General features: G+C 36.7%; 1 long non-coding RNA gene across 4 annotated transcripts in view; it reads right to left on the bottom strand.

Moving 5' to 3' along the window:
• The window catches only part of LOC112967559, a 67705-nt gene that overhangs the window by 26787 nt on the left and 25017 nt on the right, over positions 1-15901 (bottom strand). For all 4 annotated transcript variants that reach the window (XR_003254003.1, XR_003254001.1, XR_003254004.1 and 1 more), the window contains exons 3-4: positions 8716-8911; positions 63-132 (exon numbers count right to left, since the gene is read on the bottom strand). This is a non-coding gene — a long non-coding RNA (uncharacterized LOC112967559). The remainder of the gene's footprint in view (positions 1-62; positions 133-8715; positions 8912-15901) is intronic.

The following is a 15901-nucleotide window of genomic DNA, read 5'->3' as shown; positions in this document are numbered from 1 at the left end:
AAATCAAACTTCCAGCTTGAGTTTACATTGTTTATCTTTGTTTCCAGAAAAGCAGTTCTTACCTTTACTTTTGTCAATTATGTGCATCATCTTAAACGCTATTTTCTCTGGGAATTGCTGCTTCTTGTATAACTGCAAAAAATAAAAAAAAAGGTCGCATTCTACCTTCTTAAGGTCACAGTATAAATTGTCGCTCATGTTACTATAGAAACAGAGTGGGTTTCATCATTTTAATGCATGCAGTGATAATTGTTTTTATTTTAGTCCATAGACAGGTAGTTAATGGTGCCAGCTGCAGTTAGCACAGACACAGACTCTTGTCATTTAAGCACAAAGCTGCTGCCTTCTGTCTTGTCACTATGAGCTCCCCTAACCAACAGCAATTCATAGGGAAACAGTCAGGCAGAAAGAAGAACTGTTCACAGGCCTTTTTCCTAAGGCTGAAATAGAATTMCCTGTAGGAATTATGCTTTCATATGAAAAAGAAAAAAAACAAACGGCAGCACATAGTGCTTCCTCACATTGTCTAGTCAGTTCATTGCAAAAAACCTGGGTTCTACATGGCAGCTTATAAAATTTGGATTGTACTGAAAAAAATGTTCTGCTGCCATCCTCCTATCCATGATATGAGCTTTCTCTAAAAAGTACAGCTGGATATTAGGAGTATAAAGTTGCAACTAACACACGTCTCTGTGCAACTGTATATTTCAGCCTCGATATTATAAACAGATCAACAAGCATGAAAGTAAATGAAAATACTATGGCTTGGGGAGATTACAGCTATGACACATCTGCTCAGACTTATGCTCGTTTAGAATGTAATATGTAAATGGATATTAACAGAAAATGAAATCACAAATGAAAGCAATATGAGATAAGATGGCTGCTGCCCAAATTCTGGGGTCATTCAGTCCCTACCCAAAATTAGATTGCATCAATTTGAAAATCGTTGTAATCTAAAATAAGCAGTTAACGGCCCCACAGAACACTACAACAGGTAGGGATCACTGGTGTTTTGGGATATCATCTTTTCCAGGCAACAAACACACATACTGGCTAGCACTGACATTTTTCTTTCATGTGTTACATCCAGCATGAGTTCTGCCTCAGTCTAGAAAGTGCACCATGCTTTTAGATCCTGTTGACATCTATCTCTTCACTCCCTTTGCCTCAAACTACACAGGCCACTCTGTATTATCATTGAAAGGTCATGGGGATGAGGGAAGGTTCCTGGAAAAGGCAAATATCACACCCAATGTCAAGAAGGAAGATCTGGGGAGCTACAGGCCAGTCAGCCTAACCTAAACACCCAGAAAAATTATGGCGCAAACCCTCGTGGAAGCCATTTCCAAGCACATGAAGAGCAAGTATATGACTGGGAACAGCCAACATGGATTTGCCAAGGCAAATATCACTTGACCAACCTGACAACTTTATATGATGAGATGACTGGTTCAGTGGGGCATGGTGTGGGGAGCAGATATTGTAAACCTTGGCTTTAATGAGGCATTTCACAGAGCCTCTCATAGAATCCTTAGAGCAAGACTGGTGAGATATGGACGGGTGAAGTGGACCATGAGGAGGGTGGAAAATTGGCTGGATTATTGGGCTCAAAGAGTTATGATGTGCAGTATAAAGTCCAAACTGGTGGCATCCCTCAGAGGCCAATACTGGGACAAATACCATTCCAAGTCTTTATTAATGACCTGGATAATGGGACAAAATGCAATTTAAACAGTACCAAAGGGGGGGGGGTGCTGATATGCAGGAGGGCCACTATTCAGAGAGACCTCAATAGGCTGAGGACATGGGCTTTCAGGAACCTTGTGAAGTTCAACAAAGGCATCAGTACAGGCTGTGGAATGATTTGTAGTAAAGATCTTGGGAATCTTGGTGGACAGCAATTTGAAYGCGAGTCAGCAGTGCGTTCTTGCAGCAAAAGCGGCCAACTGCACATTGGGCTGCATTAGAAAAGCATAGCCAGCAGGATGAAGGAAGTGATTAGACCCCTCTATTCACGACTTGTGAGACCATTTCTGGAGCACAGTGTCTAGTTTTTCATTTCCCAATATGGAAAGACATGCCAGACTGAAGCAAGTCCAGTAGGGGACCACCAAAACGATCAGGAGGCTGAAGCAGATGACATATGAGGAGAGGCTGAGAGAACTGGATTTATTCAGCTGTAAGGAGAGAAGGCTCAGGGGAGACTTCAACTACCCACTGGGAGGGTATGGAGAAAATGGAGCCACACTCTGCTTGGAGGTGCACATGAGGACAAGAGGCAACAGATACAATTTGGAACATGGGAAATTTCAGTCATATAGGAGGAATTTTTTTTACTGTGACGGTAGTCAAACACTGGAACAGGAGCCCAGAGAGATTATGGTATCTAAATCCTTGGAGATATTCAAAGCTTAAATGGACAAGGCCCTGAGCAACTTTCTCTAGGCTGTCCCCGCACTGAGCAGGGGGGCTGGATTAGATGACTTCCAACTTAAATTACTCTATGCTTCTATGATAAGTCTAGGCCAGAAAAGTGAGAATAGCAGTCTAGAACAGAAACAATTTTAAACAATACAAATCTAAAATCTTCCCCCTCTTTTTTCTAATTTAAGATATGCATTCATAGCAGTGTGTTCAATATCCCTTTTCTACTGAAACATAAGGTTAAGTGGTTCTTCTTAGCATTCATGACAGTCATCCATCTTTGGTATTACCTCTACAACTACTACAAGATTCAAAATAAATTTTTGTACTGTTGGAATAGGTATTTGATATATTCTCAGCCTTACACTGATGTACATGCTTTTTTTTAATTTCTGTAAACCTAAATATAAATTTTGTTTGTGTAGATTTAATCTAACAGCTGTGACTCTTTCCAGTCACTCTCACCATTTTCCCCTGGATCAGTATACCACACAGGTAAAGCTTTAGAGCCCTCCATATCAGCTGTAATTTTTAATGACCTTTCCTACAAAACACTTCTATCCTAAAGTATAGAAGTATACTATAGAAGTATTTCTTTTCCCTAAAGAAAGTACTGAGTATGCACATGCATGTGTTTCTGCTTTTCTCTCTCCCTGTTTTTACAAATCAGAAGTCTGCTAAGGCACCCAGATTTGTTAAGAACAAACAAACAAAAAACCTCTCCCCCAACACTGCTGTTGCCATACCCACTTTTTTTTTTTTTTTTTTGCTATGGGAAAATATTCCCCCTTTTCTTATATATCTAATATTTCAATCTGTGTGCAAATATAGATTCTTTTTTTCTTCCTTCCTCTACCATCAACAATAAGCATATTCTATTTCCTTGCTCACCCTAGGACTGTCAAAGTAATAAAAACTACTTTACTCTTACAAAATCTGTCTTATGGCAAGAGGAACATTGCTTGGAATATGAATTCAAACATCATCTATCCCAAAAAACAAGCACTCTTTTCCCAAATATTACTACAGGTTGGAGTTTTTCTAATTTATTAACAGATATGCTTTTGTTTAAATCATAAATCACATTTATTTCTCATTTGAAATTACCCCCACACCTTGCTCATGCACTTCTTTGGAGATAATTCTGTTTTCTTTCTTTTAAAAGTATTAATGCTGGTTCTGATAGCAGTTGGTCACCAGTGTTTAAAGTAAAAGCTATAAATACTGTACTTACTTTCAGCTTGACACCCTACTCATTAATTCTGCATTAAATCTATTTCTCCTACGCGGAATTATCTGAGGGAACTACTGCCAACATTGTTGTGCCATCTGCTCATTGCACATATTGCCAGCCAGTTCAAACTTGCAAAATGATGTAATCCATTGCGTGTCATACAACTTCTCCTGCAGGCTAGCCATTGGCATAATGTGTAAGCCGTTAAAATAGCAACAGCTCTTACCACTGTTCATGCTAGCTCTGAGAGTCCCGCACGGTGTGTAATGCCCGTTTTTCTGCACCACTTTGGGTTCTCAGTTCTGTTAACAATGTTAGAACACCGTTTGCACTCCAAACGCTTCCTTGAGGACTGGGTAGATTATAGTGCTTGGCAAATTTCAGCTCCTTAGTTCAGAACTAATTCTGAATCTTCTATTTTTTTGTTCCAGATTCCAGTTACAATTTGGTCTCTTACCAGGAACTTGGTTAGCTTCTTTCTCACATTGCAACATTAGTTCTATGGACTCAAAACCAGATTTTTTTTTTAAAAAACATGGATACTCCAATTACCTTTCAGAGGTCTCATTTTCATGTGGAATGCATATTTTCTATGCAAACTTCTACACTAGGAATCATCTCTGATTCCCTGACTCAGTAAGTCATCTTTCCATGCTCCTTCCAGTCCTTCTTGAACATATCCACAAGAATTCACACTCCAGAGCATTTTAAATAAATGGTTTCTGTACTAAGTTATCCCCAAATACTGATTGTTCATTAAGGTAAAATGATGCATCACCTGCTTTCTTTTTCCTGATCCTCATCATTTCTTTACATACTATGCATTTAGACTCAAAGTCAACTGGGGTAGGAACAGATGGATTTTTTACYTTAAGAAGTATTTTCAACATGTGCGACACTTTTTACATGGGTCTTTTCTGTAATTTATTTTGCTGCAGATTGATATTACTCTTTTTTTATAATCATACTTAATTCTTTGCAAAAAGAGAGGCAGGCAGACACACCTTGGAATCTAAATACAACACGAAGTTCAGGCTAGACGTAAAGAATCCAATCACCTGAAAAGAATGCTTTAAAGGGTTGGGGAGGGCAGAGGAAGTATTATTTTCTTGGTAAGCTAACACAGTACATAGAAATACTTAAGATTAGAAATGAAACTGATCATTTGACCTAAAAAAATAAAGCAGGAACTTGTGTCCATTCTGTTTGAAATAGTTCTCTTATGTCTGTCCAGATGGTGCTTGCTATAGGAACTAAAGTCTGAACACCATTTTTTCCCATCTCACCTCCTTAAGTAACAGTATTCATGAAAAAGATCATTGCAGCAGTTCATGCTGCAAAACCTTGCTTAAACTAGGTGACTGCTAACAAAATAAATCTACTTTTGTTACTTCCAGTTAATTCATCCACAGGCAGATGAATTGATCTGAAAAAACACAATGCCCCCAGAAAGCCATGTTTCTGGGGATTTTTTTTGTAGAGAAACTCTATTCTGAATATGCCTATAAATTTTAGGATTATTAGCACAAACACAAATCAGCATTCAGGTACAAAGATCTCAAATTGTCCTCTATTGCTCCTTTTTATTATAAATAATAAACACTTACAATGATAAGGCTCCTAATCTAGGCACCTCAATTATAGCTGCATAAAATTACACAGATTAAATCCAAATAAAGATTTCATCCAAAAGATCTGCAGATGGAAAATCTACCACAGGTGAAGACAAATACTGAAAAACATGGATCATTTGCAGATGCAGAAGTGTTTGGAGAGGTTTACACATATGAGTTTGAAGCTATGGCGAAAATCAAGCCTAYGAATTGAGCCTGACCCTAGAACCTTTACTTCAATAGCCAAAATAATTTTAATTGTCTCAAGGACGAAAGACCATTTGGAAGTACTAAAGGGAGCTTTCTCAAACAAAGTTATGGGCTATATCTCCATTATGCCATTTGTAAACCCATGAAGTTTCTGAAATATTATTAAAGGTAATGATATCCTAAGCAGAAAACAACCCAAACTTAATATAGCAACATAGTTTAATCCCCTCCAAAAGCATCAAAACTTAGTACAATTGCTTTTACTTTGACTTCTTCATAGCACAAGAGTATTCACTGAACCCACTCTTAAGTCATGAGAGATTATATAAAGTACTGGAACCATCCTTGGAAATCCTAAAATGAATGGATGGCATAAAAGTGCATTTACTAAAAAGTAAAATGGAATGTAATCATAACTTTAGTTTTGCATGTTAGTTATCTAATATAAATAATTAAATTACACTAAACAAACTCAGTTGAACAATAAGATAAGTAATCTGTTAAAATCATTTAAAACACACAAATTAAGTACAAATTACAACATTTAGCCATATCCTCATGCCTCCCCAAAAGAGAAAGTATTAATCCATATACAATTACATTAAGTTTTCTGCTTGAGACATCAYTACTTTTAGTATTACTGCGGAGAACCTATGATTTTACCTATGCTATAACAAAGAGAATAGTCCATAATTTTCTTTGAGAAGGTGCCATTTGGTAGTTACAAACACTTGCTATCTTTTGGCCTTGAGGCAATTAATTAGAATTATTTTGACTGTTGAGGGCTCTCGGGTTTTCTGTATGAATTGTAGACTTCCAGTCATGGACAACTTCAGTGTGCTCCATTTACTCAGAGTCAGCCTGAAGGGTAACTGGAGAACAAGTCTGCCTCATCCAAATTAGTGTTGTTTATATAGTCCAGTGTCAAAAATGTCACATATCTTTTATTACAAGAAGCAAGAGATACCGAGTCTTGCCTATGACACATATGAGTTGAGTGCTCTTTCTTACTGTATAATTAGAACTAATATGGAACAACTATCATAACTGTTAAGAAATTGAAACTGTTCTTTATTACTTTTACTAAGATTTGGCTTGAACCATAAAAGATTTATTCCCAATCAGTTATTCTCAGTTCATGTCAATTTGCTTATAATTAATGAAAGTTATGGGGAATATTATCACCCTGTTGTAAGAGATGCAGCTGATGTGCAGATTAAATATTAATGAGCATATTCTTTATAAGGATAACTGCGATGTTTAATGTAGATTATTAGCCAAGCAGACCTTTTTTTTTTTTTTTTTTAATTTACATTGCTTCAAATCAATAGGTTTACAGGCTAACTATTAAGCACCACTTTCTGTGCTTAGCCTTCCTTGTTCAACCATGAATTGTACAAATTGTACACAGGATTATATTTCCCTCTCACATATGTCTGCGCAACTTAGTTCTGAAAATCTCCTAGAAGCCATCGATACTATATGGAAAACAGCTCGCTTTGCTCGTCAGTTTGCCCCAGTCTAGAACTGTTAAAAATGCTGTAATGAATTATAGCAGCGCATCATCAACAAATAGACGTTTATGCAAGGTATTATGAAAACTGAATTATAGATAAAATTATACTTGGAAATGTCTGCTTAGACATTCCATCTGTGACTACAGAAAATTATAACAGACAAAATGTTGATGGTATTGTAATTCATGAATATCAGTAATGACATCAGACATTGCTGGGCAGATAATACATAGCAGTCACTGAGCCGCATAACTCTTGTATAGTTCTCTCACTGTTCACTTCTCCCCAAATCCTAGGAATTTTAACATGCAGATTCTATGCCGTGAGGTTTTATGTTGCATACCCCTGCATGCCTCTGACTACTGAGGTTTTCCCAGTTCCTTGGGGGATTCCTTACTCTGTTATTCTGGATAATGAAGAGTTGACAGAACACATACCCTGCGTATTTTGTATTTAGGTCAGATCAGCTACACATAGACAGTAGCTCCAAACAGGTCACCATATGTCCAAAAATTCCAGTTAAGTTTGTTATAGATGTACATTCCCAAGCGTATTAGATTTACTACAGAAGGACATATGTATTTGTTCAGAAGTTTGTTCAGTAATCATAATTATAATTTTAGCTGTACATCTGGTACACAGTAAGTACAATGTTTTGGAGAAATGTTGCACTTACTGCATGCATGCCCCATAGCGCATACACACGTACCACTTTCTAGTAAATCTGAAGCAACTATGATAACTCTTTTCTGAACCTTTTTAGGCAAACAGCCAGACTGGAAAGATTCTACTGCAGTCCTACAAGCTATATTTGGTAATAATCCACTTCCCAGCAAGTTTATATAAAACCACGCGAGAGGAGAAACAAGGTTCTAATTCTCATCCATTTGAAAAGAACCCAGTGGAAAGCAAACTGACAGTGCTCTGTGCAAATGTGGCTTGCTACATAAAGTCTGAAACAACTGTGACTGTGATTCCTGTTTATCTAGCCCTGGCACATTTTCCCACAACCTGGCTCATTTGCTCAGGCCAGGCATTGAGCTGCGAGTTGGAACAGGAACGAAATGTGATCGGTAATGTGGTGTTAGCTGTTTTATTTTTACAAATGTGTGTTTTGATCAAGTACAGCTAAAATAAGTAGACCATAATAAGCAAAGAGTATTTTAGGCATATTTCAGCAGCCAGCTTGACTCCCATAACACTTTGTTATGGGATATTTGTTAAATACTTTACCCTCATTAATATTCTACAATGTGACACAATATACTGTTTTCTAAGCTGAACTTAATCAGAATACACTGTGTAGTAAAAAGACATGAAAACAGGGTAAGAAGAGATAACATACAGTGATATGAAGCACAGCAGTACAATTAGAATTTGAACTGTAATAGATCATCAAAAAAAGGCATTTTTTCACATCCCAAATATTAAAGTAGTGTGTTCAGTTTCCTTGTGGTTCCCTAGGACTCTGCTTAGCTACAGCGGTAATGCAGGCAGGCACATGTAATTTACAACTGTCAATATAAGAACAGCAGGAAAAGTGCCATTTCTCCAAATGGAGCAAAATTGAAACATGCAAGAAAAGCCTGTAACATTTCGAGATAAGTAATCTGTGTAATTATACCATGTTTTGATGAACCATAAATTGTACAAAGCTGAGTGAACTCAAAGACACTTGGAAAAAAAATCAAAAATTCATTTTTGGACTACTTACACGGGGCTGTGTGTCTTCTTATTGATTTCAGAGAAAATAGGTGAGAGAATCTTGGTCTTTCACAAGGGTAAATATACAGCTCCAGAGAGATCATCCTGAGACATGGTAATGTCGGGCTCCTGGTACATGGAACATGTTGAAAGGTGGGGAGAATGCTGTTACACTCTATCTTTAACGCTTGCACCAGCACAGAATTCTGATTTGAGGAACCGATTAGGAGAGAAAAAAATAATTCAGTCAAACAACCATTCACCAAATTTATGGTATTTACACATAAGTTACTTCACGAACAGTGATAGCTTGAATTCTTTTCTTGAAAGTTATCAGAACTCCAGGGTAAGCCTTATTTCACATGACAGTGCAGAGAATACAGGAAAAATTCAGTTCTTTGAGAAATCCAGACAGATTTTGCAAAATAGCAAGTCTGCTTTATCACAGATGCCTTTTGTATGCAGCTGCTATTTTTCTTGATAGTTTTTGTAATTTCATTGTATTTCACTATGTTTGGCACCCTGTGTGCAGGGAACATAGCAACAAACAGAAATAGCCCAACTCATCAAGATTCATCTGACCTTCCGGAAAGACAGCTTGCCTTTTATTTAAGACTTGCTACAACAGTACAGCTCCTACCCTTATATCGCTGGAACCTTATTTCAAGCTGTTATCTTTCTTCACTCATCCTCCTACCAATGTTAGCAATATATGAGCTTTGGTTACCAGAATAGTTATCGCTAAGCATGCAAGAGCAACCAGGTGCAATCTCCTGTGACTTCAGTAGCGCTACTGCATTAATCTGCCAATAGCTGGAAACTGATCCAGAAAATTGCGCTTATATGACTAGTGTGATTGATTTCCATGGGCCTATGGCATAAATAAAAATGTAACATTCTGCAAATATATCTAGGACTTCTGGGTTGGCGGGGATGGAATGGGACATGAAGAACCAGAAGTTAATCCATTTATTTCACTAAGCAAGACAGTGAACAGCACAACCACATTGTTACAAGTTTATATCACTTAATTAATCCACTTCTTCATAACAGTTGCTCCGTATTTTACCTACAATAAATTTCTAAAAAACAGCAGTCCATCAAGATGCAGATTTTCAGTGAGATTCAGTGAAAAGCTATTCATCATTTCAAGTTCTTCTCTATTTACTTTCATTCTTAGTCATTAATATGTTTAGTGAATAAACAAAAAAAACTATAGTACATAATAAAATATAATAAGGAACGTTATAGGCATTCTAGTGGAAAGCAACAAGCAGAGTATTTGGATAAGATCTTTTTCCATCAAGTTGGCACAAGCTGATTAAGATTGCAAGGTTACCTGTTTACACAATCAGCCTGCACTTGAAAACATAAATGGACATTTTTCCACATCACAAATGTAATTGCACCTAAATGATATTTTGCAACTATAAATGCATGTTTACAAGGTCAAACATGACCTTCTGTTTGCTCACAGCTGCCTCAACAATTTAGTCAATATTTTCCAGAGATCTGCTGAGAAATCTGCTATGTGGTCTGAACAGTAAAACTTGGGAATCACCAAAGCCAGAGCCTGACAAACACTGAATAAGTATTTGTTGCAGGAGATGTAGATACTTAGAATTTCTGTCTAACATCTTTTTTTTTTGACCAAATAATAAAACTTTTACTATAGATGTTCACAAAGAATTTAATCAGGAATACAGCATTGATGTGTCAGGCACTTTTGTATAGTTCCTATCCATATTTTTGTCCTCTGTATATCATAAAGCTCAGTGAGAAATGTTGCCCCTAGGACAGCCAACATGCAGAAGTCTTCCCAGCTAATGAAATGAGGATGCCTGATGTAACCAAGCTGACAGTCTATCAGCTTAACTGAGCAGCCAACATTACCTGCAACAATCCCAACAGAGTGCAGAGAGGAAGCCTTTCTCTCAGCAATCATTAAATTCTCAAAACACAGTTCAATGGGAGATAAATAATCTATAGATCCCTCACTCATTCATATTATATGAATGAATATCTAGAACTCACAGAGTACTTAATAGGACTTTTCAGACACTAATATGGAATACTTCCAAGCCAGTCTCCCTTAGGATGTATGTGCAGCTATTAAGAGACAGTTTTGAGAGACAGGATATTATTTATTAACAACATTTTAATATAGTCTGCCTTGTTCAGTAAAGCAAATTTGTTCTGGAAAAAAAACCAAACTTCTACATCAGTTCTTAAAATGATTCAGGCAATATTCTGCCTGATCGAAAGACTAGCCGATTTCTCCTGACTGCATCCTCCTTTGCTCTGACAGTGAATGCAATGAAATACAGGCCCGGAGGCGCATTCTGGAGTAAAAATATTTTTAGATTTTTATTTCCCTGTCTGGATAGAGTCATATTAAATATAGATTACCTTTTGTGACTGGAGATAAAACTGAATGAGAGAAGGAAATAAGTCACTGAATAAGAGGAAAAGTATGGCAGTGAATGTATATCATATGTGCAGTAGATGATACAGTACAGAGAAAGCTAATGTATACGCACATCCTATCAACCAAAACAATAAACATGATACTTCTGGGGTAGCTACTTCAGTATTAATAATTTATTAATATATTTTTACTTTAATTCCAACCATCCTTGAAAGTGCAAGGTCTTGTTTGTAAATGCCCTGCATACAAAATAGGATTCAAGCCCAGCAACTTTAATTTATACAGCAGCGCTTCTGGATATAGAGAATATATAACACCATTTTTCATTTTAAAAGTTATTGCACTCTTGATTTTAAATTCAATGATATTTGTTTGACATATACAAATGCTTTGTTTTACTCAGCTAGCCTTGCAAAATGAAATAGTACTATTTTGATATGGATTCTGAATATAGCTCTTTTTATAAATTAAATGAAAAGCTGTTCATTCAATTAGGTTTTGACTGTTAATGGTACAATCAATAAATTAAAGTCTTCCTGTGATCATTTCAAATATTTTGATTTGGCTTTTCACTGAGACTTCAGGAGAACTTCCCCTTTTGTGGATAAAATTTATACTGCCTAGAAGTGCACCTGCCTTTAGCATGGAGCTACAGACCATGCAAATACCAGTACAGTTTTCACTATGGTTGGTAAGGCATATGTAAAGAATTAAGTGGGAAGAAACTGCTCAGCTTTAGTAAAAAAAAAAYGTTTGCTGGGAGGGACTATAGCAGAAAGTGTTTGACTACACACTGAAAAGTTTAGTGGTAGACAGGGGCAAAAACATTAAACCCTGTGTTTTAAAAGACTATCCCAAATTATTCCACTTAATCCAAGCTTCACATAGCCAAACTCTTCTGTCTCAGGAAGTTAAAGCTGTTCCAGACAGTGGCTCACAACATGTGAGCCGTTCCTGTTACTTTTAACAGAAGTAGCATTCCTTTTCTGTAAAAAGGCTTGTCCAGTCCAGAATCCACATTTACTGAGCTGAACCGGAAGCTTCTTCCATTCATTTATAGATCTCAATCCCTTTTTAGTATATTTTAAATATTAACCACTAAAGTAAAACTCAAGGGCAGACACAAAGAAAAAATTCACTCCCTACCCTTTACACACATCTTTCTGATCTGCTTTATATAAACCAATCATCTCTTAAAGAAAAGCAACTATAACTTTTACTTCCAACACAGCAGTAATAACAAGGTGCCTAACTAGACAGCCAATGGGATGATAAAGTACTGAATTTTTAAAAAGAGTATTCTCCCCACCACCACCACCTCAGGTAACTAATTTTGTAGTTTATTATGGAAATAATTCTTTTCCCAAATGGCCTGGCAGACATCTGAAACACAGACCAGTTCAGACACTGGAAAAGTTCTTAGTGGACACAGCTCTGGCTAGAGTTTTCTACAGAATCAGTACTACCACTTAGCAATGACTGAATGAGTTTAAGGGTTCTCCTCCAAAAATAATGCAGAACTCCACCTTTGTGCATTGCAAAGAAGTGAAAAACATTCAAGTTCACCATCTTTCTTCTGATGAAGGAGGACTGTTCAGGTTGAAATTTCCTATTAAAATGTAATGCTGTTTTCTGTAAAGTAAGAATCATTAATTAGTCAAACATCCCCTACCAAAGTCAGTAGTCCTGTAATGTTTAAATACTTTTAATTCATGGTTCTGGATACTTAACCTTTTTTTCCTGTTTGAAATTTTGAAGTTTTTCCACAGCCAAATGAGGAAACTGAAGAAAGCCTTTTTAATTATCTAATTAGATGAGAGATGGCTTAATTTTAATGATTTAAGGTGTTAAAAAGAGCATACTAAGTGTACAAAGTCCATTTTATTATAGAGGGCCAGAATAATACCCTGCAATCGATCAAGTATCATACTTTTTCTAAAAAATATCTTGAGGAAACTTTGAATACATTATAGAGTGCAGAGCATAATATTTCACCTCTTCATTGAGCTGCCTAGACTTCACAGTAGCCAAAACCATGTGTTAAAAGAATCCACCCACTTTTATCGCTCTAAGCAGCAGGTATCAGCACAGTAAAATTATTTCTTTAAGCAATGGTCCCTGCCCACCTCCAAACTTTTGTTTTACAGATATCATTGTTATTTTATCCCTTTTGCTACTGTTACATCTTTTACCAATGTCCCTCTAAAGGATGGTTCATTTGAAAACCTTCCGAGTTATGAAAGCGCCATAACCCTGTTCATCTTTAACACTGGTATAAACCAGCTGGAGTCCATAGACAGGCATGGGCTCCTTCCAGAGCTGAATTTCATACTTTGTTTACATTAATTGTTTCACCATTTGAAACAAATGTTTATTTAAAGCCGATTGAGGTAAGAGCTGACACAGTGTGCCATTTATATCATCAGTGTCTTTGCCACTCCATCTCAGCAGGTTTTACTTTGAAGAAGCAAAAATAGCTTCATCAGACACAGAAGGAAAATCTTAAAGCTCTGGTTAATCAGCAGCAGTCTGTAGAGAGAACAGCAAAGTAATGAAATCTCCACTTCTGAATAATTTTATTGGGAAGTAGTTATGGATTTCAGCATAAATTAATTCTGAGCATTCAGCTCAGTTTTCAGCTAGATGAATCAATCAAGAACTGAAGCTAAATTCTCAGCTCTTCATGGCATACTCTTTAGCGTAGGACACAAAGATCAACTCTTTTTTTTCCTGTTTGGCACTAAATGCTTAATATCTTTCCTATATAGGAAACCCACTTATAAAACAGAAACCACACAGTTACCAACAGTGGTAATAACCTGATGTTCTCAATATTCCCAGCACCAATAATCTCGATATATGCAAAGGCACACAGAGATATTCAGGCTCTAAATACATTTAGACATTCTCTGCTTTTTCCTCTCAATCTAGTGAATGTAGCAGTTGGCACAACAAGCACCAGAGTATTTCTGAGATTACATATTGATGTTACCCATAACCAGGCTGCAAATACAAACAAAAGCATTTATTTGAGATCTATAAAAAAGAATCATAACTGAGTTACTATGGCCATTTGCGTCAACAATAAATTCAATGTTATTTAACAACAAAGAGGGACAATTAACATAGTGAAGCAATGCCACGCTACCATCAGTGCACTGTAGGAACTTGCTCACTATTATATATTTTTTAAGGGTAACTATAGATTTGTTTGGAGTAATCTTCCTCTCTCCCATCTCCCCTCCACTTTAAATTTCACAAGAATGAACCTGGCTCGTAACACCTTAGTACCTGTGCACTGCAGTAGAGTGAGGCTTTCCAAACTTTTCATTAAACAAATCCCAAGAGGTTATTCAACGGCACCTTAGATGAAGAATGTCATTTGCCTGGCTAAATTTCCAAGACTGACATCTACATTAACATCAGCATTCCTATGAAAATTACAGGCACAAATGACGATTTAAAATCATTCCACTTTTGGCTTGCAAACCAACATATGAATGCTATCACTTTTGGAACATGCACATCATCAGGGAGTACAAAAACACAGAGTTTATTTTAAAAGGGCCTAGGAGATCAGGAATTCTGAATTACCCTAAGAACACTGAGGCTTAGGGCTACTGAGCTGCTGGGTGCCATTTCCATTGCCACAGACAACAAACCGTTCCCGAAGAATACACAGGCCAAGGGAACTGAAGAACACAAGAGCCCAAGGTGGTGGGACACAAACAGCCTGGCAAAAGGAGGACACCACCAGCACCATTCACTGTGTGAATATGTTATGGCAAAACAAAACACTCAATGGAATGATCTAATCAGTGGAATCAATATCAGTCTGCATCTTTCCACAACCCTCCATTAAAATAGCAAAAACACGACTAAAATTTTCCTTTTGTGCAGCAATAGACCCCATGTGATCTGGTGTTCATATAAAGTTCCTAAAGGAGGATCATTTTAATGTTAATTTAATCTTTCCAGAAAGGTTACTAATAAATAGAAGCATATGGCTCAAACTGACTCCACTTAATCCTTTTAAACCACTTAAAAAAAATACTCAATGTTTCCAATAAAGTCATTCTTGAAGCTTTTAAGGCAGAGAAAAGTTTTGTACCAACCAGGCACTGTTAATTAGTTGACATGTTACTTAGCATAGCTTCAAAACAGTATTTTTTTTTTCTTTGTGAACTTTTACTGCCTTCAAATTCCATGCAGAGAAGGTAAAAATCAAGCCAACCACGAAATCAATTGCTCTTCAACCACCTTTAGCTAAGCAGCTTCTTAACAACAAATACATGACAGAATTACTTGCAGATCAGTGTGCAAATTTTTTTTTTTAAAACAGGGTTTTCCATTTGCACAGCACTAAATGTTTTCTGCAAGGGTTTCAGGGACATACATATTTTACTTCTGCTGCAAATGAGTATTTGCATGTGCACTTCAGTAGCATATATTCACTTTGGTGTGAGAATGTTTTGAGAATGTCATAACTATAAAGCCTAACAAAATGAGCATTAGAGCACGCAAAGTCCTTCTGGAAGCAATAGAAGTAGTAACCTGCACGAATAATCCTGTATTTACACAATTCTTACATCTCCTACTTTGAACAATTTTACTAATAACATTTGATCCTTCCTTCTAAGCCATCTGCTATTGGTATAAGCTAGCAGAGCAACGCTCACATTCTTACAGGATCAACAGGTAATAAGAACTTTAATCCCAATATGTAATTAAAATTGAAAATATATTTCTTAGGGTGGATTATTGAGGT

The sequence above is a fragment of the Apteryx rowi genome, unplaced genomic scaffold, assembly GCF_003343035.1.
Source record: "Apteryx rowi isolate R43461 unplaced genomic scaffold, aptRow1 scaffold_28, whole genome shotgun sequence".
NCBI classification, from domain to species: Eukaryota; Metazoa; Chordata; class Aves; order Apterygiformes; family Apterygidae; genus Apteryx; species Apteryx rowi.
This window is presented reverse-complemented; position numbering and strand designations above follow the sequence as displayed.